We start from the raw sequence: 24,081 nt of genomic DNA, 5'->3' as shown, positions 1-24,081 counted from the left end.
GTAACTGCCCAGATAATTAAAGCTGACACTCCATGCTGAGCCTCGGTCTCTGGGTTTTATAACTGATTTAAAGGGCCGGCTGTTTTTCTTGGAGAACCTCTCATTAAAATCATGGAGAGGTTGGGAAGGGAAAAGTGGGAGTATTATTTCCACTGAAAATGTTCGACCCATCCCCATGTTTATCTCTGTGAAGGGTGGGAGAATAACATGGATTCCCAGGTAAACTAGGAAAAATAAGGAAATACATTTTAGAGCTGACACCATTCCTTAGAAAGGACGGAAGAGCTCCCCCATTGCCTTGCAACAGTGGCAACATCAATTCACAGCTTTACAGTTTCATACAGGGAATATTTTCCTTCTTGAGCATTCCAGCAAGTTGATGACTTGTGTTGGCTTTGGGAGGGATCAGGCAACACAAATTTCCATTCAGAAATTCAGAAAAAAAGTTATAACTCCTGGTGATGGAAAAAGGCAAAAACCAGGCTCTGCCATGACAGAAAAATCACTAGAATTTTTTGTGGTTAAAGATGACGCTCACAATGTTCCGCAGAATGAACCCATGGGATAAATCATGGAACTAAAGGATCCTCCAAGTTCTCTTCCAGTAGAAACTATCCGATGATTCAATGACTGGAGGAATTGCAGCCACTTTAAAGGTGAGGCACTTCAGAGGCCACTTTAGAGGTAAGGCAAGAAGGAAGAGAGGAAAGAACATGGAAAGCAAACGGGATCTCACTGCTCTTTCCCTGTCTCAGGATTTTTTTTGTAACAGATCAAATTCTTCAGAGCGGTGACCAAACCTCTGCGTGGGCTTTTAAAGCCTTTGCAGGGTTGAAGCTCTAATTACAATTAAAATTGCTCCCAAGTGCCTGCAAACTTGGAGTTTTTTCCTTCAGGGAACTGTATTTAGGACAGGAAAATGGGGGCAGCAAAAGAACAGAGGTGCTAACCCCTGCAGGGACCACCACACACACAATGAAATCCCGGCTATGGTGATGATGGGACTGTCCTGAAATCATGGACTCGTGGAATGGTTTGGGTGGAAGGGACCTTGAAGACCACCCAGTTCAACCCCCTGCCATGGGCAAGGACGTCTTTCATCCCAGACTGCTCCAAACCCTGTCCAACCTGTCCTTGGACACATCCATGGATGGAGCAGCCACAGCTTCTCTGGGCAACCTCTGCCAGGGCCTCACCACACTTTCAGGGAAGAATTGCTCCCTAGTACCCCACCTAAATCTGCCTTCTGTCAATTTTGTCACCCAGAACATGTGGACACACCCAACCTCTCATGGATACAGCATCAATCACGTACCCAAAGGCCTTCCATCCCACCAAGGAAGGGATGAGAGCCACAATCCCACATCCTCCCCAACCAGCAACAGCACAAGTTACCCCTTTCCCTCCTCCACTCCAACCTCACAGAATAACTAAGCTGGGAATTTGCTGAATACATAATTAACATTTTTTTGTCCCCACACAAGCTTGAGCTGCCACCAATCAACCCAGAATTGCATCAAACTCCTGCCTGACAAGAAAGAGAGATCCCAAATTATTGCAGGCATCCCCCTCCTCCTCCTCCTTCCCCAAAACAAGCTGGCACCTGGTAAACTCTATTCCCAGAGGTAATTGGATGGTGTATTCATTCCGAAGCTGCTCCTTGGAAAGTGCCTGATGCGCGACTCCGGCATTAACCACCTCCTCAAAGAGCCTCTCCGAAGAGCTCCGTTTTCTATTATTACTTGCTAGCTGAGGGGTTTTGTGTAGATAATCATGTTATTTAGACAGGATGTTGGTTTAATTCCCTTCATTACAGGCTCCCAGGGTTGTAATTTTTTCCTCTCCGCGTGATGTATTCCCCGTGGCACATTTCACTCAAATCAAACACTTCACGCTTTTATTACAAACAATACCCCAGCGTCCCCCGTTATCAGCCCGGCGCACACATCCCCACTCCTCGCCGCGATCCAGAGGTCACTTCTAATGACTAATCGATCTCATTAGCTTTCCTAATTAAAAACTTTACTACCGCCATGGAAGACAAACTACAAAAAAACTGCTTGCATCATATTCGAATGGGATATGAGCATCATTTATCAGCCAGGGCCGCGCGCTGCTGAGCTCGGGGCTTTCTGCGGAGCCGCGAATCCCGCGGGCGCCGCTCGCACCTCCTGTTCCCAAGGAAAAAAAAAATCCTGGTGTAAACTCTAAATGTAGAATTGTATAGGTTGGAAAAGACCTCTAAGGTCATCAACTCAGGGCTGCCAAGTTCACGGCTAAACCACATCCCCAAGTGCCACATCCACGTGGCTTTTAAATCCCTCAAGGAACGACGATTCCACCACTTCCCTGGGCAGCCCAAGCATCCCTTTAGTGAAGAAATTTTTCCTAATATCCGAACAAAACTACCTCTGGTACAACTTAAAACTGTTTCCTCTTGTCCAATGATGACCTTGAGATGGGGAATTTATTGCCAAAATCTCTTACTAGGGTGCTCCAAGCAGGCAGGATCCAGGAGCTACCAGCACATGCATCCCTTAGGAAAGAGGTTGGATGCAAGGGTCCTTAGTTCTCTTATTTTCCTGAGAGAAGTACCAGGAATTGGCCCCCTGGGGAAGTTGAAGCAGGGAGGGCATAAAAAGAGTTTGTGCCTGGAATATTTCACCTGAAGAAGGATCTGCAGAAACCTTCTTTTAAAGGAGGCTTAAAACAAGATGGGAAATTCCTTTGGACAAGGTCCTGGGGTGACAGGACAAGGGGGAATGTCTTCCCACTGCCAGAGGGCAGGGTTAGATGGAATATTGGAAAGGAATTCTTCCATGTGAGGGTGGAGACACCCTGGAACAGGTTGCCCAAAGAAATTGTGCCTGCCTTATCCATGGATTGGATGGGGCTTGGAGCAACCTGGTCTAGTGAAACATGTCCCAAAAAAGCCGTGTTGATGCGGCTCTTGGGGGCAGAGTTTAGTGGAAGTGTAAACATTTGGACTTGGCTCTTTTCCAATCTTGATGACTATTCCATGATTCTGTGATTCTAAATCCGTGAGGCAAGAGGAAGATGATGCTGCTCAGGATGGATTAGGGAAGTCACAATAATGGTGGAGTAAATCCTGTTAAGACACTGATGGGAAAAAGGAAGTTAAACAAGCAAGGGGAACTTCAGGAGGGCAGATTCCCAAATCCAACAGATTACTGCTGGGATAGAAAAGCTTCCTGTACGGACAAGGAATGGGGAAAAGAACTAAATTAAGTCATGACCTGGGTGACAGAAGGTTGCCCATTATCAATCCTTGGCCACCCCGACCCTTCCCGTGTGTCTCCATCGGGGCTCAGTGCCGAGCTGTGCCATTAATCCCGATCGTAGGCGAGACGGGAAGCAGTGAGTGACAGGTACATAGATCTTCCAGCACCTGGAAGCGAGACGGGAGCAGGGACAAATGCAAATTGGGGAGCAGAAGCTGAACCTTGGATACGCTGCCAGGATTGTCCCCAGTGCCGGGGAAAACCTCAGAGATTAAAGGGAGGCAGCAGAACTACCCCAAGGGAAAAAGCAAAGCAGAGACCAAAAACCTCTGATAAAACCAAATTGCTCTTTCCAAACAGGCAAGAGAGAAAATAATAAAAGGGTTAAGGACTACTAGGATACGTGTGAAAGAGCCACCAGTATGTCTCAGCTGCTGACAAGGGTTAAAAAACTCCCACTTGGAACCCAAAGCAGCTTGAAAAAGAACTGAAAATCTCTGCCAAAGGTTTTTCTGGAAGTAAACCCTTCCCAACAGGAAGATGAATGCCTCGCCATGGGATTTGCTCCAGGTAAGGAAGGAAAGATTCAGCAAAATCCACTGTTACCCTCAAATCCCAGAAGGAAGAGGACACTCAACCAAAGACATCTCAGGTTGCAGCAAGGCCATCACACACATCCAGTGATGCTCTGGGATGGTATGGGATCAAACCTCCCTCTTTTCCATGGGAAAAGGCAACCCTGACTCAAAACAATTTGCTGCTGGCTTTCATAAGGTGGATTTTGGGATGACCAATGTCAAGGCATGGAATGAGGCCCCTACATCTGCTCCTTGTAAAATCCCTGCAAGACCATTTCCTAACGGATTTGATCCTTCCACACCGTCTCCCACCTCATGGATGAAGGGAAGGTGGTAGAGGAGCTATTCAGCATTTTAGGAAGAAGGTCCAAGAGCAAATTTGGGGGCAGCAGAGGAGTTTGCAGCCAGCAGCAACCTTGACAGCAGAAGAACCACGGGAATCTCTGACGGCCAGGATGGATCAGCCTCACTCCCACTGCAACAGCAGATTACAGGGATTGGGAATCCCAATCCCTGCCCTTCACATCAACCAAGAGCCAGGTTGCTCCAAGCACTATCCAGCTTGGCCTTGGACACTTCCAGGGATGGAGTAGCCACAGCTTCTCTAAGAATTCCATTCCAGTCTCTCACCACCTTCACAGGAAAGAATTATTTCCCAATATCCCACCTGTCCCTGCCCTCTGGCAGTGGGAAGCAATTCCCTCCTGTCCTGTTACCCCATTCACTTGTCCAAAATCCCTCTCTGGTTCTCTTGGAGCCCCTTCAGACACTGGAAGGGGCTCAAAGGTCTCCCTGAATCCTCCTCTTCTCCAGTCTCAGACTTCAGCTCATCGTTGGACACAGAGGTGGAAATACACCCAAACCTCCTGTGGGTTATCCCCAACACCACTTGCTTCCCTGGATGATAAAACCTGTGGATGGGAAGGGAAGAGGAATGGAGGGAAAAGCTGAGAAGAATGGAGAGAAGCTGGGCTAAAACAGGAATCATGGAATGGTTTGGATTGGAAGGGATCTTTAACACCATTGAGTTTCACCCCTCTGCTATGGGCAGGGACACCTTCCACTAGACCAGGTTGCTCCAAGCATATGGAAATGTCCCTCAACAGGGATAATTCCATGGAAAACCTGAATAAAAGTTCTACTACAGCTCCTCTACCCAAAAGCAAATGGTTCTGGTGTTTCCCATCCCACCACACCTGGATCATCACTCCCGAGCCACGCGGCTCCGACACCTTTTGTCCTGGCTGCCAACTTGGCCAAGTCCCTGGAGTTAACAAAAGCTTTGGGATTACTGTAATGCTGTTAGGAATTCAGTGTGAAAGCAGACACCAGCATTAGGGATGATTATCCCGGAGCAGGTTCAATATGTTCCCACAGAATGGCACAGCAAGAGGTTAATTATGTTGCGACTGGAATCAGCTTCCAAAAGGACCATCCTTGGGTTTAAGAGGGGAATTTAATTTTCACACTCATTCAGTTCCGAGCTCTTTCAAGAGCGACGGCCCTTTATGCCAGCGTGTAAACGATGCTTTATGATCATGAACTGCTGCTTAATAGGAAATAAATCCAATTGATCCAAACTGCTTTACCTGGGACCCGGAGCACAACAGCTGCTCCTGTTGTCACATTTTGAGAGTACAGGAGAAGGGCGGGATTTGGAGGTGAAACATTTTAGAGAGCTCCAAACTCAATGGAAAATTTGCTTAGCATGGCAGCTGCTTTCAGCTGGGAAAATTTGGGAAATTAAAACCAAATCTGCTTGGCTAATTCTGTTATGTCAATCAGACCACAGGAAAAGAGGAAGTTCATGGAATCCACCAGGAATGAGACTGTGCTGGGCACTGGCACTTGGAGATGAAGTGTAAGGAAACACTCATTTTAGCAGGCAAAGTATTAAATTCATGGAATTGTTTGGTTTGGAAGGGGCTTTTAAGACCACCTTACTCCAAAAGCCTTGCAGTGGGCAGGGAGACCTTCCACTAGAACAGGTTGTTCCAAGCCCTGTCCAACCTGGCTTTGGACACTTCCAGGGATGAGGATTTGCAACCTCTCTGGGCAAATCCACATATCCTGCTCAAATAAATTCTGTGGGTCTGGGTCTGCATCCAAAATTCCTGGGTTTAGGTGAAAAATACAGAACTTTTGTTTCAGGAAATACAGGGTGGGAAAACATCACCCTGCTTGAAGAGAAAAATTCCAGCTGCAGGAAAGGGAGGGATTCTGCCCCTCTGCTCTGCTCAGGTGAGACCCGACCTGGAATTCTACATCTAGCTCTGGGGCCCAACAGCAGAAGGATGTGGAGCTGCTAGAGAAGGTCCAGAGGAGATGCTCCAAGAGCTGGAACCTTTCTGCTCTGGAGACAGCTGGGAGAGCTGGGAATGTCCAGCCTGGAGAATGGAGGGTTCCAGGTAGACCTTATTAGAGCCTTTCAAAAATCCAAATGTTTAGGAAAGCACCATGATGCGTACAGATGTCATGGAGGAACAAAGTGATGCCTGAGCTGTTGAGAAGAAAGAAGGGGAGCTAGGAGAAGAGCATCTGGAAAAGCTGGGGACGGCACAGCCAGGAGAAATCCAACAGTGAGGAAACACTGGCAGAGAGCGTGACAGGAGAGAAGCAGAAAGAAAAGCAGCAGACATGAAAATCACGGAGCTCTAAGAAATTCCCTGGAAAAATGCTGCTGCAAGAGACACTCAGGATCAGCCTCTCAAAAGGCTGAAGGACCTGTACTCCCTTTCCAGCCCACTGGTGCAATCCCAACTTCCATCTGCAGCTGGGATGCTGCACAGGATGGATTTTAGTGGATCTGGTTTAGTGGATGAAGTGTCTTTGGAGTTTACGTGTTCCCAGGATGCCACAACATCCAGCATGGAATCATGGAATGGCTTAGTTTGGAAAAGAGCACCAGGATCATTGAGTCTGTTTCTTCAGCAGTGCCAAGGCCACTGCTAAACCATGTTCCCAAGTGCCACATCCACACATTTTTTTAACTCTTCTAGGGACGGTAACTCCATCACTGCCAAGGGAGGCTATTCCAATGCCTGACCACCATTCCATGAATAATTTTTTTCTCCAGTATCCAATCTAAACCTCTCCTGGCACAACTTGAGGTCATTTCATCTTGTCCTTACCCTCGAGCCCGACCCCCAATCTGGCTGCTCCCTCCTGTCAGGGAGTTGTGCAGAGCCACAAGGTACCCCCCTGAGCCTCCTTCTCTCCAGGCTGAGCCCCTCCAGCACCCTCAGCTGCTCCTGATGCTCCAGACCCTTCCCATTATTTGTGGAATACCATCCCTGGAAGTGTTCAAGAATGTGTGGATGTGGCATTTGGGGATGTGGATTAGTGGTAGCCCAGGCAGTGGTGGGGGAATGGTTGGGACTCGATGATCTCAGAGGTCTTTCCCAACCGAAGCCATCCTACATTTACTCACACAAGAACAATCTTTATCATTTTCCAAAGGGGTTTGGGTCACTTCAGTCCCACCAGCCCCCGGAGCCAGGTGTTTTGGGAAGCCTTAGAAAAAAATAGGAAGAACTGTGCCTTTGTCTCAGCCCTACAATTCCAACACCAATATTCCAACTACAACAGAAACGCTTGCAAATACTGGTTTATTCCCTCCAATCCCAAAATACAGAGAGAGGCAGAAACAGAGGTGTCCAACAAGGTCTTGGTGTGGACAGGAGGACACGTCACCAACCTCCCAGTAAACCCAGTAACCCCACCAGCTCTGTCACATCCCCATCCCCACTGCCAAAAAGCCTCAGGATGGCCCTTCCGAACATCTCAGGAGTGGAAGAGCCTTCCAAGGATGAGGAGACCCCACGTTATCCACCAGGATTGGCAAGAGGAGGTCACACTAAAGGCTCTGAACACTGTTTTCCCAGCTCCAGCCCGCGTTAAAGAGCCTGAATGGGTCTCTGGAGCATCGGCCCTTGTTCAAACACAACCCTTATTATTATAACAAAAGAGGGTGGTGGGTTTTCCTTCCCCCCTTCCCTCGGTGAATGATTATTAATGTGTTTCCAGGAGCTGGATCCATTCCTCTAAATGAGAGCGGGATGGCAGGAGGAAAGCTGATAAATGCCCTCCTCCCCCCGGCCTCGCGGCAGGAGCTGCCAGGGGTGCTCGTTCTAACAAGCTGCAGATGGAAGACAACTGGAATAACAAAGTATGAATTTTTATGAGTCTAATAAATCACTCCACTTTTCCTGCTCTTGATCGTTTCCAGCACTTCAGACACCAGAAAAACCCCGGCTATAATCAAATGGGTTCAGGGATCTCATGTTCACGCCTCACCGTGGCACGGGGAGAGGTGGCTCTGCCTCGGGAAACGACGGGAGCGCTCGGCGGGCTGGAATTCCATTTGCATTCGTGCTTTAGGATTGACTTCATTTTTTTATTTTATTATTTTATTTTATTTAAATTTAACAAGGAAAAATTTGAATCTCTTAGGTATTCCCCACCCTCAAAGACACTTATCCAACAGAAGGATTTTAGCTTTCTAAGCATCGACTTAAAAAGAACCTGACCTGACTCTGGCATTCAGCAGAGGAACTTGGATAAACTCAGGGAGATGGGAGGAAAGCTTTGCAGGCAGAAGGTTCATTAAGATCCTTTCAGTTCTCCTTTCTAAACTTTGATATAAAGCAGACGATGGACAGGCTCAAAATCAATCTCTACAAGAAACAAAGGGATTCAGCTACAAGTTGTAACCACTGAGTAGGCACACACAGGTTTGCCAAGGAAACTATCTGCCAAAAAGCCAGAAAAGCATCATATCCATGGAAAGAAAGAACCAGGATGTTGTCTTCTTTAGCAAAAAAAACACTCTTGAAACCTCACAGACAGAAGAGAACAGAGATGAAGTCAGACACACCACAGTGGCTCCCTGACCATGGAAGGTGGGGTTGAAATGAAATGATCTTTAAGGTTGCTTCCAACTCAAACCATTCCATGATTCCATGTGCTTAAGCAAAGGAGAACCATTGCTCCACACCAGTCTACAGCCCCTCAACACCAAGCACAGCTCCAGAATCTTTGAAATCTGGGAGAAAAAACTACTCCTTATAATCACAAAATCATTAAGGTTGGGAAAGACCTCCAAGATCATTGAGTCCAATTTGCGATCGATCCTCACCTTGTCACCCAGACCAGAGCCCTGAGTGCCACATCCAGTTACTCCTCTAACACCTCTAGGGATGGGGACTCCACCACCTCCCTGGGCAGCCCCTTCCAATGCTTAACAACCCTTTCCATGAAGAAATTCCTCCTGAAATGGAGTTAATGTTGCAGCACGCCCCGTCCCTCAGCGCCCCTGCTGACACTCAGTCCCCATCTCAGTACCCCAAACCTCAACGCTTCACCTCGCTGAAGGAAGGATGCCAAGTTAACAGGGAAACCTGTTGTTTCCACCACCCTTATCCTGCCCTAGCCTTTAATCCATCCAATATGTTCTTTCCCCCTGCTTTTCATTTGCTTTTCCAGCACTGCACTGCATCAGGGAGGGAATTCATCTTTGACAAACATTTACCGATTATCAAATCACAACTGCAGCCGCCGACAGGGGCAATAAGTCACTTTAAGCAGCCGCCCGTATTCCAGGCTCAGGAGTTTGGGCAGCTCCTCGATGACAAATCACTCCTGTCAAAGCCGCGTGTTCCCGGCCGCTCCGGAGCCGTGTTCCCTGTTGTTCCACGCTACCTGGTGTTTAATGACAACACTGTCAGACTAAGACGAAGCCGCTGCGCCACCGACTGCCAAAGCCCCATTAGAGGGAAGATTGAGACCCTACTCTTCCCAAACTCACTCAAGCAACACAACCCACGAGTTTTTATAATTACGGCACGAGCGCCATCGATCCCGCGCTGACACCCAACCTATCCCTATGAAATGGGAGTAGTTTGCTGGCTGACAGTTGCTATAGATTATTGTGGGTGGGTTGGTTGTTTTTTTTCCCCCCTTTTTATCCATCGCTCGACAAAGCTCGGGATGGATGCGAAGGAAGAAGAGGAAAACGCGTGCGGTCTTTTCAGTGCTGTTTCTATCCCAGCTCTTTCCCTTCAAAGCAACTTTGAAGAATCCCAGAATGGTTTGGGTGGGAAGAGACCTTGAAGATTACCCAGTTTTGAAGCCCTACCATGGGCAGGGACACCTTCCACTATCCTGGGTTGCTCCAAGACCTGTCCAATCTCACCTTGGACACTTTTAGGGATGGGGCAGCCACATCTTCTCGGGGCAATCTGTGCCAGGACCTTGCCACCCTCCCAGGGAATAATTCCTTCCTTATTTCTGCTCTAAATCTTCCCTCTTTCAGTTAAAACTTTCCCCCTCGAGAATAACGTTGCTGTTGCTTTAAAGAAATGTGTTCATCTGCTTGAAGCCATTACAGGATCCGTTAAGTTCCTATAAATAAGGAATTTCACAGCCTAAGCTGTGCATGAGCATCAGGGCATGTGGTTGATTTCTTTGGATTGCCCATTTGGGTGATCCAGCTGGGAGGGTTTGGCACTCATCCACTTCTCCCACCTCCCCAAAGACCACGGCTTCAGCTGTGCTGGAGGAGAAAGAATCCAGTGGCATTCCATGCTCAGCATGGGGTTGGATGGCTCCAAGAGGCATCCAAACCCTACCCACCATCCTATTCCATGGGCAGAACTTAAGGAATTGACCACTAGGGCTTAAATGGGACCAGATGACCCAAAACCACCCTTCATGTACCAGAGATGGAATATTCTCATAAGTCTGATCCTAAAAAACATCCTCTTCAGGATGGGGTGCAGCGAGAGGGAGCTTAAATCATGGAAACACAATGCCAAGACTTTCTCTTGGATCAAATCCACATGGGGACCAGGGTCACTGAAATTTATGATGTTGGAAACAGGATTACAAGAAGGAAATTCCCACTGGCTACCTGGATGGCTCAGGAGAGCCAATCCTCCTCAGAAAATCCCAAGTAAGCACCACACCACAAGACTGGAATAATTTTGAGTCAAGGTCCTCTCAGGCATATGGTGGAATTCATGGGGTGTCCTGTGCAGGGCCAGGAGTTGGACTGGATGGCCTGTGTGGGTCCATTCCAACTCAGGATATTCCATGATTCCTTCCAGCCATGGTTTTGAAGCATTAAAGGCACCAAGACGAGCCCGCATCACTTTTTTAGGAAAGGGAAAAGAAGAAAGCTTTGGCACTCAGCTCCTGAGGTCAATCATATCTTAATATGGAAAGATCAGGCCTTCAAGTCGCCTGATTCCAATCAACTTTGCTAAATCCAAGCCTAGTAACAAAGAAGGGAACAAAACGAAGAAAAATTTATATTTTTGGTGGAAAGCAAAAGCTCTTTTACCCAACACGTCCATAATTCCATCTCCACCCTCCAATCCAGCACTTTACATTCAGGTTTCTACCCCTTCATCCCTGAGCATCATCCTGGAGCATGTTCCATTCCATGTTGGAGCTTGTGGCTCTCCAACAGCACAGACTGAAGGAAACAGCATCTGGCCAAGGCCAGGTTGGACTGGGCTTGGAGCAACCTCGACTCATGGAAGTTGTCCCTGCCCACGGAAGATAGCTGGAATGAGATATCTTTGAGGCCTTTTTCAACCCAATTCATTTTCCTTCAATCTTTTCCTGTGACTCCAAACTTCCGGGGGCACCTGGATTCTATTCCAACAAAAAATTAATTTTCCAAAGGCCGAGTGATAGGTGAGCAGAGCATTCCCTTTGTCACGTCCTCGGGATCGCCCACGGGTGTCAGTGTGAGAGAGGGAAAGAACAACAAATCTCCCTTTTCCAGCCTCCACATCTGAAGAGATAATCCAGACTGGGAAGGGGGGAAAATATTTGATAAATTTTCATTTCCTTTCCAAAGCTATCAGGGAATCTTTTTATTGACAGCACTCCATGGTTATTCCATAGTGTCAGGGAAAAGGGCACGTGCTCTTGCTTGTTATTAAACCAAATATGTATTCTGGAGGGAGAAACAGCTACAGTTCACCACCTCCTCCAAATAAATCCTCCAGGTGTGAGTCCTGCAGAATTCCATCCATCTCACAAGCCATGTGGGAGCCTGGTTCATGTCTCCTGACCCAGGAAGGATGATGGAGGGAAGATAAACCCAGAATCATGGAATTGTTGAGGTTGGAAAATACACCCAAGATCATCAAGTCCAACTGTTAACCCAGCACTGCCACGTTCACCACTACACTACGTCCCCAAATGCCACATCCACACGTTTCTTCAACACTTCCAGGGATTCCATCACCACGCTCCAAGGGCTGGAGCCCCTCTGCTCTGGAGCCAGGCTGGGAGAGCTGGGAATGTCCAGCCTGGAGAAGAGAAGGATCCAGAGAAAGTTTGGAGCACCTTCTAGTACCTGAAGGGGTTCCAGGAGAGCTGGAGAGGAACTTGGGACAAGGGATGGAGGAACAGGACAAGGGGGAATGGCTTTCCATTGCCAGAGGGCAGGGTTAGATGGGATATTGGGAATGAATTCCCTGTGAGGGTGGTGAGGCACAGGTTTTCCAGAGAAGCTGTGGCTGCCTCATTCCTGGAAGTGTCCAAAGCCAAGCTGGATGGGGCTTGGAGCAGCCTGGGATAGTGAAAGGTGTCCCTGCCCATGGCAGGGGATGGAATGAGATGGTCTTGAAAGATCCCTTCCACCCAAACCATTCCCAGATTCCATGAAGACACAAGGCAAGGGCACCAAGACCCTGCCTCAGCAAAGCTCCAGCCCCTGGCAGCAACAACCACCCAACAAACAACATCCTAAACCAGGAAACAGCTGGATTTTAAAAAGGATCATGGGCTAAATCACTTTGGATTTCCTGCTGGTTCACAGCTTGATGGCTTCTTGTCCAAAGGTCAGAAATTCCCTCTGTGAAATCCCCCCAGAATAGACTCTCTATAAAAAGAACCAGGAGCTCCCAGCAAATCCCACGTGTGAACCATAAAGCCGTAATCCCTGGAGCTCCAGGGATTCTGCACATGCCACATGAGCCAGACTCCCAGCCTGAATCCCTACTGCACTAATGCCTCCCAAAGTTTTCCTTTTGGCTCCCAGAAGATCCATGTTCAGTTCCTCAGGATTTAATATAGCACAGCAAATCCTTCAGGAGGGTTTATGACCAAGGAATCAAAGATTTCCAGGATGGCTCAGGAGGTCCACAAAACCAGGTACAAGGTTTTACAAAGCCTCCGTATATTTTCTTTTGCAATAACCCAAAGTGATCCATGGTCTTGGAGAATTTATGTCCCATGTGCAGGAAAACTTGATCTTATGTAAATGAAGATACATAAATTAAATTACCAAATAAAACCGCTGGAAAATTCAAAAGGAGGGATAAAGGAAATCTTGTATCGCACAATTTTAGCACGATGGGGTAGAGAGTTTCCATTGGCAGAGGGCAGGGTTGGGGTTAGGATATTGGGAAGGACTTCTTCCCTGGGAGGGTGGGGAGGGGCTGGGATGGAATTCCCAGAGAAGCTGTGGCTGCCTCATCCCTGGAAGAGTTGAAATCCAGGTTGGACATGGGGCTTGGAGCAGGATGTTTTACAGAGCCAGAAGGTCCCCCCCGAGCCTCTCCAGGCTGAGCTTCCCCAGCACCCTCAGCCACTCCTGGTGCTCCAGAGCCTTCCCAGCTCCGCTCCCTTCTCAGGACAACAACAAACCCAAGGTCTTTTCCATGAGCTCTTCGGAGCCACCGGTGTGACAGAGGAAAGCACCACCCCCCTCCAGCTGCCCCAATTCCCACAGGAACACATGGAAAAGGCAGCAGGATTTTAGGGAAAGGCAGCAGGGACACCCTATTAACCTTTCTCTCCCACAGTTCCTGACGTGTCCACACCGAAGCCAGGCTGTCACCGCTCACATTCTGCTGTTTGGCCAAACTCAAACCGTCTCCATGAAAACAATTTGGAAAACTCTGTCCCCACAACCCCCACCCTGCTTCCCTTAACTCCTCGGAGCGCAGCGGCACAAAACGCCTTTCCTAATGTTTCACACTCCGAGAGCTCCTCCAGCCCGCGTTTGCCGTGTAATCCCCACAAAGTGCTTCCCAAAACAGCTGCAGCTCTCCTTAATTAGTCTCCGCGGGCAACGGGCATTAACGATTCAGTCGGATGAGCGACTATTTCTGTGTAAACCCCAAACGCTCCCCCCCGGAAGCCTCTCCACGCATCCATCAGGAATGGCTCCGTCGAGCAGTTGAGCGCTGACCTTTTGGCCAAACCCTTCTGGAGAAGCCACATTAGGAGCAGGTGACCACCAGCGGCTCCGAGGTGGTGACTCCATGAGGAAAGCACTGACCAGCTCCAAGGTCAGTGGGAATTCAAATCCACCTGCAGGTCTTGGCAGAGACGTGGTCAAGACAAGGAAGCAACTTTCAGCCCCCCAAATTTGGGTCCATGGTTCACGGATTTCGGATAAACTCTTTAAATTACAGCAAGAACTCGATGTGTTTGCTCCAGGGCTCCTTTAACAGGAGCTGCATTCCAAGAAACTCAACTGTCTTTACTCAGGCAAATGAGGCTCCAGGGTCTGAACAGAAGGGAGCGGGAAGATGTTTATCCCATCAAAGCATTGTCTTGACTCAGCAATTCCAGGGAAGTCTTCAGCAAAAATAACTCCTTGAGCAGGAGCAGGTTCTGCAATAAAACCCAGCCACCGTGTCCACCTAGTGCCTAATCGGGGGCCAGGTTTTAAAAGTAATTATAATAATTAACAGGAGGGGGAAAAAAAGCTGAGAACTTGGCAATCAGATGCTCATAGAAAAGATGGGCTTGAGGAGAAAATAGCTGAGCAGGTGGTGATTTTGCCATGGGTTTTAAGGTGTCCAAGGCAGAAAACGACTGAATCTCCTATTAAAATATTCCTTGGATAGTTGTGCCTGATGGGGAATAGACTTAATGGTCAAAAGGATTTTTCCACCACCCAAAACACCCTCTGGATTCATAGGATATCCTGAGTTGGAAGGGAATCACAAGGATTAACGAGTCCAACGCCTGGCCCTGCACAGGATATCCCAAAAATCCCACCCGGTGGCAGAAAGCCCTTTCCAATGGGTCTGGGAGCCTTGGAGCCATGACCATTCCCTGGGAATCCTATCCCAGCACCCAACCACCCTCTGGAGGAAGAACTTTTCCCTGATATCCAACATAACCCTTCCCTAGCCATTCCCTCAGGTCCTGACCATGTCACAGGGAGCAGACATTGAAGCTGTCACTCCTGAGGAAACTCAAGATCCCAATGTTTCTTCCCGCAGTCTCCTCTTCTCCAAGTTTTTCCCCTCCAGGGCTTTCATCACATCCCTTTGGGACAGCTTTAAATCCTTATTTCTGGGATTACACATTCCAGCTGTGTTTCTCCAGGAACAAAACACGTGCTGTCCCCAGTGTCCGCCCAACTCCTCCTCCCACCAGCTCCAGCCCATGGAATGAGTCTTCCAGAGGGGGCTAAACATCCTCGAAGATGAAAGCCAAACAGCTAAGCAAAATCCTCCTCCAAGCTCAGCACAAACCTCAGGAAGAGGCTTCTCCGGGCTGATTTTCTCCTCTTGATGTACTTGTGTGAGTCCCAAAAGTGGCAGGAAAGTCCCCAGACATCCCTTGGCTCTTAGGGGAAGAAAAGTGCTTCCTTCAGGGTGGTGGCTCCCAGGAATCTATGGAGCTGATGCCATGTCTCCGAGCAATTTGAGGCTGGGGAGAGCCAGAGGAGCAGCACACAGCACACCTCCTCTTCTCCTCTGTCTCCAGTTTTTTTCCTTCCTGCTGGGCACAGACATCACACAGACATCCCGCCCCGAGGAACACGGGAAGAGGCACCCCGGGAGCAGCACCTTCCATCAGAGCTTCATTTGCAGCCGGAGGTTTTCCAGTCCCTCCAGGAGCTCATCCGGATCCCAGGGTGACACCAACAGCGAGCGGCACCCCAGGCTCCCGGGAAGTTCTCAAAGTGGCTCTCAAGTGGGAAAAAATATCCATGTCCTGCTCAAAACTCCAGAATTTCTCCCTTAACTTGCCGCTTCCCAGAATCCCTCTGGATTCCCTCATGGATAACACCATCCGATACCTCAAATGTCACCAAAACCTCTCTTGGAATAAGTCCCAAACCTCCCCCTTGATTAACACAAGTGGACATAAAACAAGCCAAACCAACTCGAGGCTGTTTCAAATCATAAACCACCTTTGATTTTTTTCCTATCCATAAAACCTGGGACAATATGGAAGCCAGGGAGGATGTTTATCCATAAAGCTGGAGTAGAATGTCAATATTTATCTGATGGAAATTTATAACGAGCTGGGAAAGTGATTATTGGTACAGGGATCAGGAATTTGCAGCAAACTGAACGCAAAGCAATGACAGCACTGCCAAAATACACCATGGGTGTGTTTATTCCATAAATATTCTATTCCCTGCTCCCACAAAAGGGAATCCCAGAAATATGATCTAGTGGAAGCTGTCTCTGTCCATGGAAAAGGTTGGAATGAGGTGGTCTTTAAGGTACCTTCCAAAACCATTCCAAACCACTCTGGGATTCAGGGTATTTACAAGATTTGCAGGAAGAAAAAGGGAGAATGAGGGTGGATCTGCAGGGATAATTTCTGTGGAAAACCTCAGGAATACAAATGGGAGCTGGGGGTGGGGCTCAGCCTGGAGAAAAGGAGGCTCAGGAGGAACCTTCTCACTCTGCAACTCCCTGACAGGAGGGACTCAGGTGGGATCAGGATCTGCTCCCAGGAAAACAAGGGACAGGATGAGAGGAAACGGCCTGGAGAGGTTTAAGTCAGATATTGGGAAAATTTCTTCATGGAAAAGGTGGTCAGGCCCTGGCACAGCTGCCCAGGGTAGCGGTGGAGTCCCCATCCCTGGAAGAATTTAAAATCCATGTGGATGTGGCACCTGGGGATCTGGTCAGTGGTGGCCTTGGAAATGCCGAGGGAACACTTGGACTCGGTGGGCTCTGAGGTTTTTTCCAGCCTTAATGATTCCATGATTTTATCTCGTGGACTTTGCATTTTGTCACCTGATATTTGCACCCATCTCCACATTGATTTGTCCCTGAGGGCTCCAGCCACCGCTTTTCATGGAGGGAAGGAGAAATTCCTTTCTCCATGCAGCTTCCTGGGAGCAAACAAGTGGGACGATTAGGAAGGAGGGAATCAGGTGGGGAAACTGAGGCAGCATCCAGGATACTTTGCTGGAAAATCAAGGAGACATCAGTGCTGCCCTGACTTCCCAGGATTTCCCTCCCTTCAATTAACACCTGACCCCTTCTCCAGGAATTCAGGAGAGAGGATAAAAACGGGATGCAAACAAAAGAGCTGCACTTTTCCAGCAGGGGTGCTGGAAGTGGTTGGAGTCTCCAAGATCATTGTGTCCATGTGCAGGGTGGGAAAGTGGCTGGAGTCGGGTTTCGGTCCAGCCGTGAATTCCCAAATTGTGGGGCTATTAATACATCCCGGGATGCTGGGACAGTGCCATGGCATGCCAGCTGTGCCTCTGGATTGGGAACAACTGCGTGCTGGAAGTCTGGACCAAGGACCGTGTTTCCCTTTCCGTAAAACCAGTCCCAGCCCCAGCACGGATCCCACTGATCATCACTGATCCAGGAACAGCTCTGCCCTCCAATACCCAAAATTCACCCTTAAAAAGGGGTTAATAATCTGGATCATTACATGGGATTTCACTGAATCCATGCAGAAAAACCTCAAGCTGAAGTCTAAAAGAGCTTTAGCCCTGGCCAGATTCCAAGTGTCAGAATCTAGGGATCCAGGGATTGCTCTGCTCTCCACTTCCCAAAATTTCATCCTTTGAAAGTGTTTAGTCTGGATCCTTACATGGAATTTGGGGTTAATTCTGCTGCAAATCCTTGCAGGAAAACATCAAGATGAAGTTTAAAGGAGCTTTATCCTCTGTCACATCCCAGGTCTCAGATTCCAGGGATCATTCTGCCCCTCACTTCCAGAGAATCATCCTTAAAAATTTGGATCATTTTGGATCAAATTTTTACACAAAATTTGGGGTTAATTATCCTGCGAATCCCTGTAGGAAAACCTCAAATTCAGTTTTAAAGGCGTTTTAGACCCTGTCACATCCCAGGTCGAAGATTCCAGGAATCATTCTCTCTCCATTTAAAAAGCTGTTAATCTGTATCATTACATGGAATTTGGGATTAATTCTGATGCAAATCCAGGCAGGAATGAGCACAATGGGGAATACTTTGGTCTTCCCTTAGGATACCACAGAGGAATTTTTTAACACAGTCCTCACCATCCCACTTTTCCTCATTTAAAAGCAAGAAAACCAAGAAGCAGAAGGACTAACAGACTCTTTCTAGAGCAGGCAGAAGGATCAAAAGCAAAAACAAGGATAAAATTTTTTAAAAATTCCCAAATCACCTTTTTTTAATTTCCAAAGCTGCTTTAACACTTCCTTGACTGCCCTAAATCCTAATGAATCTCCTTCCCATTCTCCATTATGGCCCTGCTTAAAAAAAAAAAAACGGAATAAACCGATTTTTAACAAACCGAATATCAAGGAATTCCTTGATTCATCCAAGTCTTTAAGCCCATTTAAAACTCCTGTGCCACCAAATTAACACACTCAGGAATCCCGGGAAAAAGCTCCCAAAATTCCTTTGCATCCCCCCCCCTCAACTCTATCCTGAAGGGAGGGAAAAACCGCAAAGGTGGGAGCTCTTTTCCAAAGCCTCCTAACGAATTTCCCGGCTCGTCGGGATGACAGATCACCGAAGCTCCAGATGGATTGCTTGGAAAAGTGAGATGGTCGTGTTTGGGCCCCGACGTCAGCACATCCCATCAATCTCCGGGGAGTTCATATCCCCCCCTCCTTTCCCTTTTCCAGAGTTCATTCCCACTTCATTACTGGATGGAGTGAGCCGGGAGTTTCTGATTTACCGGATACTTCCTGAGCTCCTGGGAAAATGGGAGCTTTGTATTCCCAAAGCAGCACCTGCTCCGCTGATATTCCTTAAAAAAAGGGGCACAGGGCGGGATGGAGGAAGGGATTCATCCTATGGAATGATGTGGTTTTCCACTTCCCTCTTTTTTGGGTGGTAAAATCCTGGGAGAAATGCGCTCCCTGGAAGGACAGCACATCCCAAAGGGTCTGCCCTGCTCCTCTGGGAATCTCCTGCAGATCCCGTTCTCCTACACCAAATCCAAGGACAGCTCGGTTTTCCTGGCTGGACAGTACATCCCAAAGGCTCTGCCTGCTTTTCCAGGAATCTCCCAGAAATACAATTCCCCTGAATCAAACACCAGGAGCCTCAAAACATGGGAAAACCCACTTTTCCTGGCAGGACGATACATCCTGCCCTGCTTTTATGGGAATGTCCTGGCGATCCCACCCTCCTACACCAAACACCAAATGCCTGAATCCACAGGATAGCCCAGTTTTCCTGACTGGACAACAAATCCCAAAGGTTCTGCCCTGCTCCACCGGGAATTTCCTGGAGATCTCACTCTCCCACATGAAATTCCAGGAGCCTCAAGTCGCAGGAGAAGCCGGTTTTCCCTGTGGAAACTCTGAAGGACATTACAAAACACCATCTTAAATCATTCCTGGAAAATCAAAAACAAACAAACAAAAAAAAACACCTCTTTTTTTTCCCCAAAAAAACCTTATCCTTATTCCCAGAAAAGACCTGGAGAGTTTTTCCCACTCTTTTCCATAAATCCGTGCCTTTCCCGGACAAGCCAAGCCGTGCTGAAAAGGGATTTTTGTCACTCTGTGACATAAAGGTGCCGCTGCTCCCGGCTCCCAGGTAATTTCCTGGTCAGCATCCCTTTATCCCACCATCTGCTGGAATGATTACGAACCGGAAAAATCCTGACCCAGCAGGAAAAGTGGAGAAGGATGAGGCAGAGGGAAGCAGATGCAGCAGGATCGGGCTGGAGCGGAGTTCCAGCACGGAGCTTGTGCCTCAGAATTCCCCTCTCCTGAACAAAATCCTCCTGGATATGTATAAAATAGGGTGGGAAATGGGAAAAAAAAATCCCAGCACAAAGATATTTCATGGAAAAATGAGAGTTTGGAGGTTGTTTTTTTATTTTGCACGAGGAATTTTATGTCATAAAAAGGCAATGTTCCCATTTACTCAAATCATAATTGAAGGTGGTTTGGGATTTTTTAAATCCTGAATTTTTGTCTGTGAAAAGCCAGGGATGCACATCCCATTTTTACCCTTTACAGGGATCCCCTCACTCCTTAATTTGGCCACTCTGGCATGAAGTTCTTTGCCAGAAAATCCAAGACAATTCCAGGCTGGCAGGGACCGATTGGAAAAGATGGATTTGATTTTCTGACTTTCTTCTCCAGAGGGTCTGTAGGTGATGCCACCCCATTCCCTCTCCTTGTGGAGCAATTAAAACAGCAATTAATTAATTAATTAATTATGGCTAAGGACAGGGTAAAAGTTTTGGGAAGGCAGGGGAATAAAATAGTCTGATCCAATAAAAAATTCCTGGATCCAATGAAAAACTCACCGTTCTTGGGAATCAATTAAACGAGACAGGAATCGGCTCCGTGTGGGAAACATCCCAGAGGCAGCAAAAAAGCAACCCCAGCTCTGCCACTAATGCAGTAATCCCACACGGAGTGGGAAAAGGTAATTACAGGAGCACTGGAAAACAGGATTTATTCCCAAAGGGTTTTTTTTAACAGAGAATAATTTTCTCAGCGTCTTATTCCGCTCTCACTCCCAACAGTTCAGGAATAGCGGGAATGAAGGAGTTAAAAAAACCAGCACGGTGTTTAAATTCAATTCTTGCACCTCACAGATTATCCAGGATATCCCAAATTATCCAGGATGCACGGAGACCCCAGAGGGTTGAACTAAAGAGAAGCTGGGATACGCCTCACTTTATTTGGGACTGAAGGGCAGAATTAGGGAATGAACCCAAATTTACCCTGAAAGTCCCAAAAAAATGAAGGCAGGGCACGGACTGCCAGGGAAATTCCAAGCAGCTCCAGCCCGGCTGCAATTCCTGCTGAACACACGGATATTTTGCTGCCTCTTGTAACTCTCATTTCGTTTTTCCCTATGGGAAAAAAAAACAAAACTAAAAAAACCTTTCTCCAGAAAAACGGCAGAGGCATCGTGCCCCCTAGAGGGTCCTGGTGTCAGATCCTGCTTTTCCGTATCCCAGCGGGAAAAAGATGGAAGGAAAAATCAATTTCTTCCCATAGATTTCCACACCTGTGCCTGAATATGCTTTGTAAAGAATTGGGAAAGAAAGGGAGAAATGTGTCCTGGAATTTTAAACTTTGCAGTACAGGCTTCAAATTTTATCCCCCTGAAAATTTTCCTTTCCGACTGGATAATTGGTGTAATTAAACCCCAAACCAAGGAATCCAGGGGAAAAAAATCTATCCCAAACCGAGGAATACAGAGAAGAGACCCCTTCTTGTTTTGCTGGAGCAACACACATAAAATTATTATTCCAGCTCTCCAGGGAAGCTGGTCTGAGTCCAGTTATCCCTAAAAATCATCCCAGAAGGATCCCTTTGGGATGTGGTCTTGCTCAAAGCCTCAGGGGGGGTTTATTCACCAACTCATCTCCCATTCCCAAATCTCTTCCCGCATTTCAGTGCTGGGAAAATGCTGAGTCCAACAACACAGCTACGATAAAACGGGAAAGAGGAAGGGGAAAAACAGGGAAAAAGCAAAAGGAATAGGTTTGAAGCCGGAGAGTGGGAACAGATGGGAGTCAATGAGGCACAGAAATACAAGGAAAAAGCTGCTCCTGCCTCAGGGAGCTGCCAAGGTGAAGGATCCATCCCGGGAAAGGGATGGAAAGGGAATAAATATCCTGACACGGGACAGAGCTCGAGGAGCATCCACGGATGAGGAGGGGGATGTTTGCTCCTCTTTAAATGTGCTGTCTGGAAGGGGGGGGTTGTGGGCAAAGTGTTTTCCTGGTGGAATTTAAGGAGCCCAAAAATCCCAGATTTTGCACAGGCAGCAGCCCTGGTTCATCCCAAATCCCAAACCATGTTTTCCATGGGGCACAGGAATGTCCTGCTCTGCTGTCAGCAACAACTCTGCTACTTCCCCAAGCTCTCCCAACTGGTTATTCCAAGAAAACCACGGAACTGGGAAGATGAGGACACAGCAATCCGAAAGGAGTGGGTAGCCTGGAGCTGACATTCCCACAGGGAACAAGCTGAGCCTTCCCTTAAGGCTTCCTTCAGCTGACTCCCTCAGGCTCCCTGGTTCTTAATTAAGCGTGGCTAATCAGACACCTGGAATTATCCAGCCCTGTGACATTCCCGGTGGGAAAAGGGGAGGGGAAATAAACCCCACCCCACTTGTTTCACCACCAGCCTGAGCTGAGGGACAGCTGCAGATTCTGACTGGGAGATTCCCATTTGTTTGGGAGCTTTGGGAAAGGTCCAAGAAAAAAAAAATAAAAAATAAAGGAAAGGGGATTTGGGGATTTGCAGCTGTGAGTGGGTGTGTATTTGGAATAACACCTTTGGGAAGTGGCACCTGGGAAGTTCTTGGCACTGCAGGGAGCAAGGTGGTACCAGAGCTAGACTGGAACATCCAGACTCCAAATTACAGGATGATGGAATGGTTTGGGTTGGAGAGAACCTTCAAGGTCATGGAATTCCAACCCTTGCCACGGGCAGGGACACATTCCACTATCCCAGGCTGCTCCAAGGCAAATCCAACTTTGCCTCGGATGCTTCCAGGGATGGGGCAGCTTCTCTGGGAATTCCATTCCAGCCCCTCAGCAGCCTCCCAGGGAGGAATTCTTTCCCAATTTTCCATCTAAACCCTGCCTTCTGGAAGTGGGAAGACATTCCCTGTGCCCTGGCACTGCACTTAAAGAGAAGAAAGGAAAAAGGAGCTCTGGGATTGGATTGCAATGGTGACACAACTTCCAGGGATTTTCCCCACCATCAGCTCTGCTTTTTGAGGGAGATGCACAGGAACCTGGAGAAGCTGTGGAGTCTCCATCCCTGGAATTTTCCAGGCCAGGCTGGATGGGGCTTGGAACACCTGGGATAGTGAAATGTGTCCCTGCCCAAGGCAGGGGGTGAAACTGGATGAGCATTAAGGTGCTTTCCAACCCAAACTATTCCAGGATTTTAGGAAGGTGAGGGTCACCGAGCTGACAGCAAGCAGGGATTTTATCCCGGGAAAAGGAGAAGGGTGCACAGCAGTAACACCCACCTCCCATCACCGCCTCAACTCCTTCCCAGCCCTCATGGAATGACAGATGAGGGAAGGGGGGGGTCAATCCACAAGGAATCAGATGAGCCAAGTGGCAAATCAACAACAGAATCAGGATGAGATCACCCACAAAAATTACCCCAGGAGGCGTCGGGAATCGAATCCCACACTATTCCCTGTCGGCCTCAAGAGCCCCTGGATCTCCCACCCTTCTCCAGCTTGGGATGCTTTTTTTAATTTACGGGAATCACGTCTTGCCCGGAGCTTTCCATGACGAATCCCATCAATTCGACGCATCCGAACCGAATCTTAAAATTGGAAAGGCACCTGTGAAAGGAGCGAGGAGCTTCCCGAGGCCGCGGAGCGGAGGCCGAGCCAGGGCTGACGTTCCTGGCGTGCGTCGGATGCCAAGCGGGATGTTTCCGTAGGGACTCGACAAATCCAAGCGCTGTCCCGAGCCAAGGAGGGTAAAGATAGATCCAGCACACCGGGACAAACCCGCAGTTGGAGTTCCTCTTCTTCCCGGTTTTCCCCTTTTTCCTCGTGTGCTGTTTCCCTGTTTTGCCTCACAAGTGATCCCCCGGCTTGGGAATACTGGGAGGAAAGTTGGGAATGGGATAAGGTTACTCTGTCCCCAGGGAGGAAGAGTGGCTTGCTCACAGCTGGCATCCCCTCGTTTTTCTCACAGGCAGCTAATTGGGAATTTTCATCACTCCCGCTGTTATATATGGACACGAGGGATGGAAAAGGGAAAAGATGACGACTCGGAACAGGTGTTTTCCTTACGGATTTCAGCGGGAATATTTCTGCAGCCTGCCGAAACCAACTTCCAGGAGTCCAACCCAAGGCACAGACCCGGAAAGGAGCAGTTCAGGACATTCCTGGTTCCTTTTCCATGGGCTGATCCTGGAGTTGAGGGATGAGACAATCTCTGGGGATGTACAAATGTCACTCAAAGGAATAAGAACCACATCTGTCACCTCAAAAATCCGTGGGATGCTCTTGGAATGTTCTTTTCTGTTCGTGGATACAGAAAAATTCCATTAATTTTCCTCCACTGGA

General features: G+C 48.1%; 1 protein-coding gene across 1 annotated transcript in view; it reads right to left on the bottom strand.

Annotated features, from left to right (window-relative positions):
• The window catches only part of ZC3H3 (zinc finger CCCH-type containing 3), a 127,290-nt gene that overhangs the window by 77,334 nt on the left and 25,875 nt on the right, over window positions 1-24,081 (bottom strand). The window lies entirely within an intron of this gene.

The sequence above is a fragment of the Lonchura striata genome, chromosome 1 (genome assembly GCF_046129695.1).
Source record: "Lonchura striata isolate bLonStr1 chromosome 1, bLonStr1.mat, whole genome shotgun sequence".
In the NCBI taxonomy this organism is placed as follows: Eukaryota; Metazoa; Chordata; class Aves; order Passeriformes; family Estrildidae; genus Lonchura; species Lonchura striata.
This window is presented reverse-complemented; position numbering and strand designations above follow the sequence as displayed.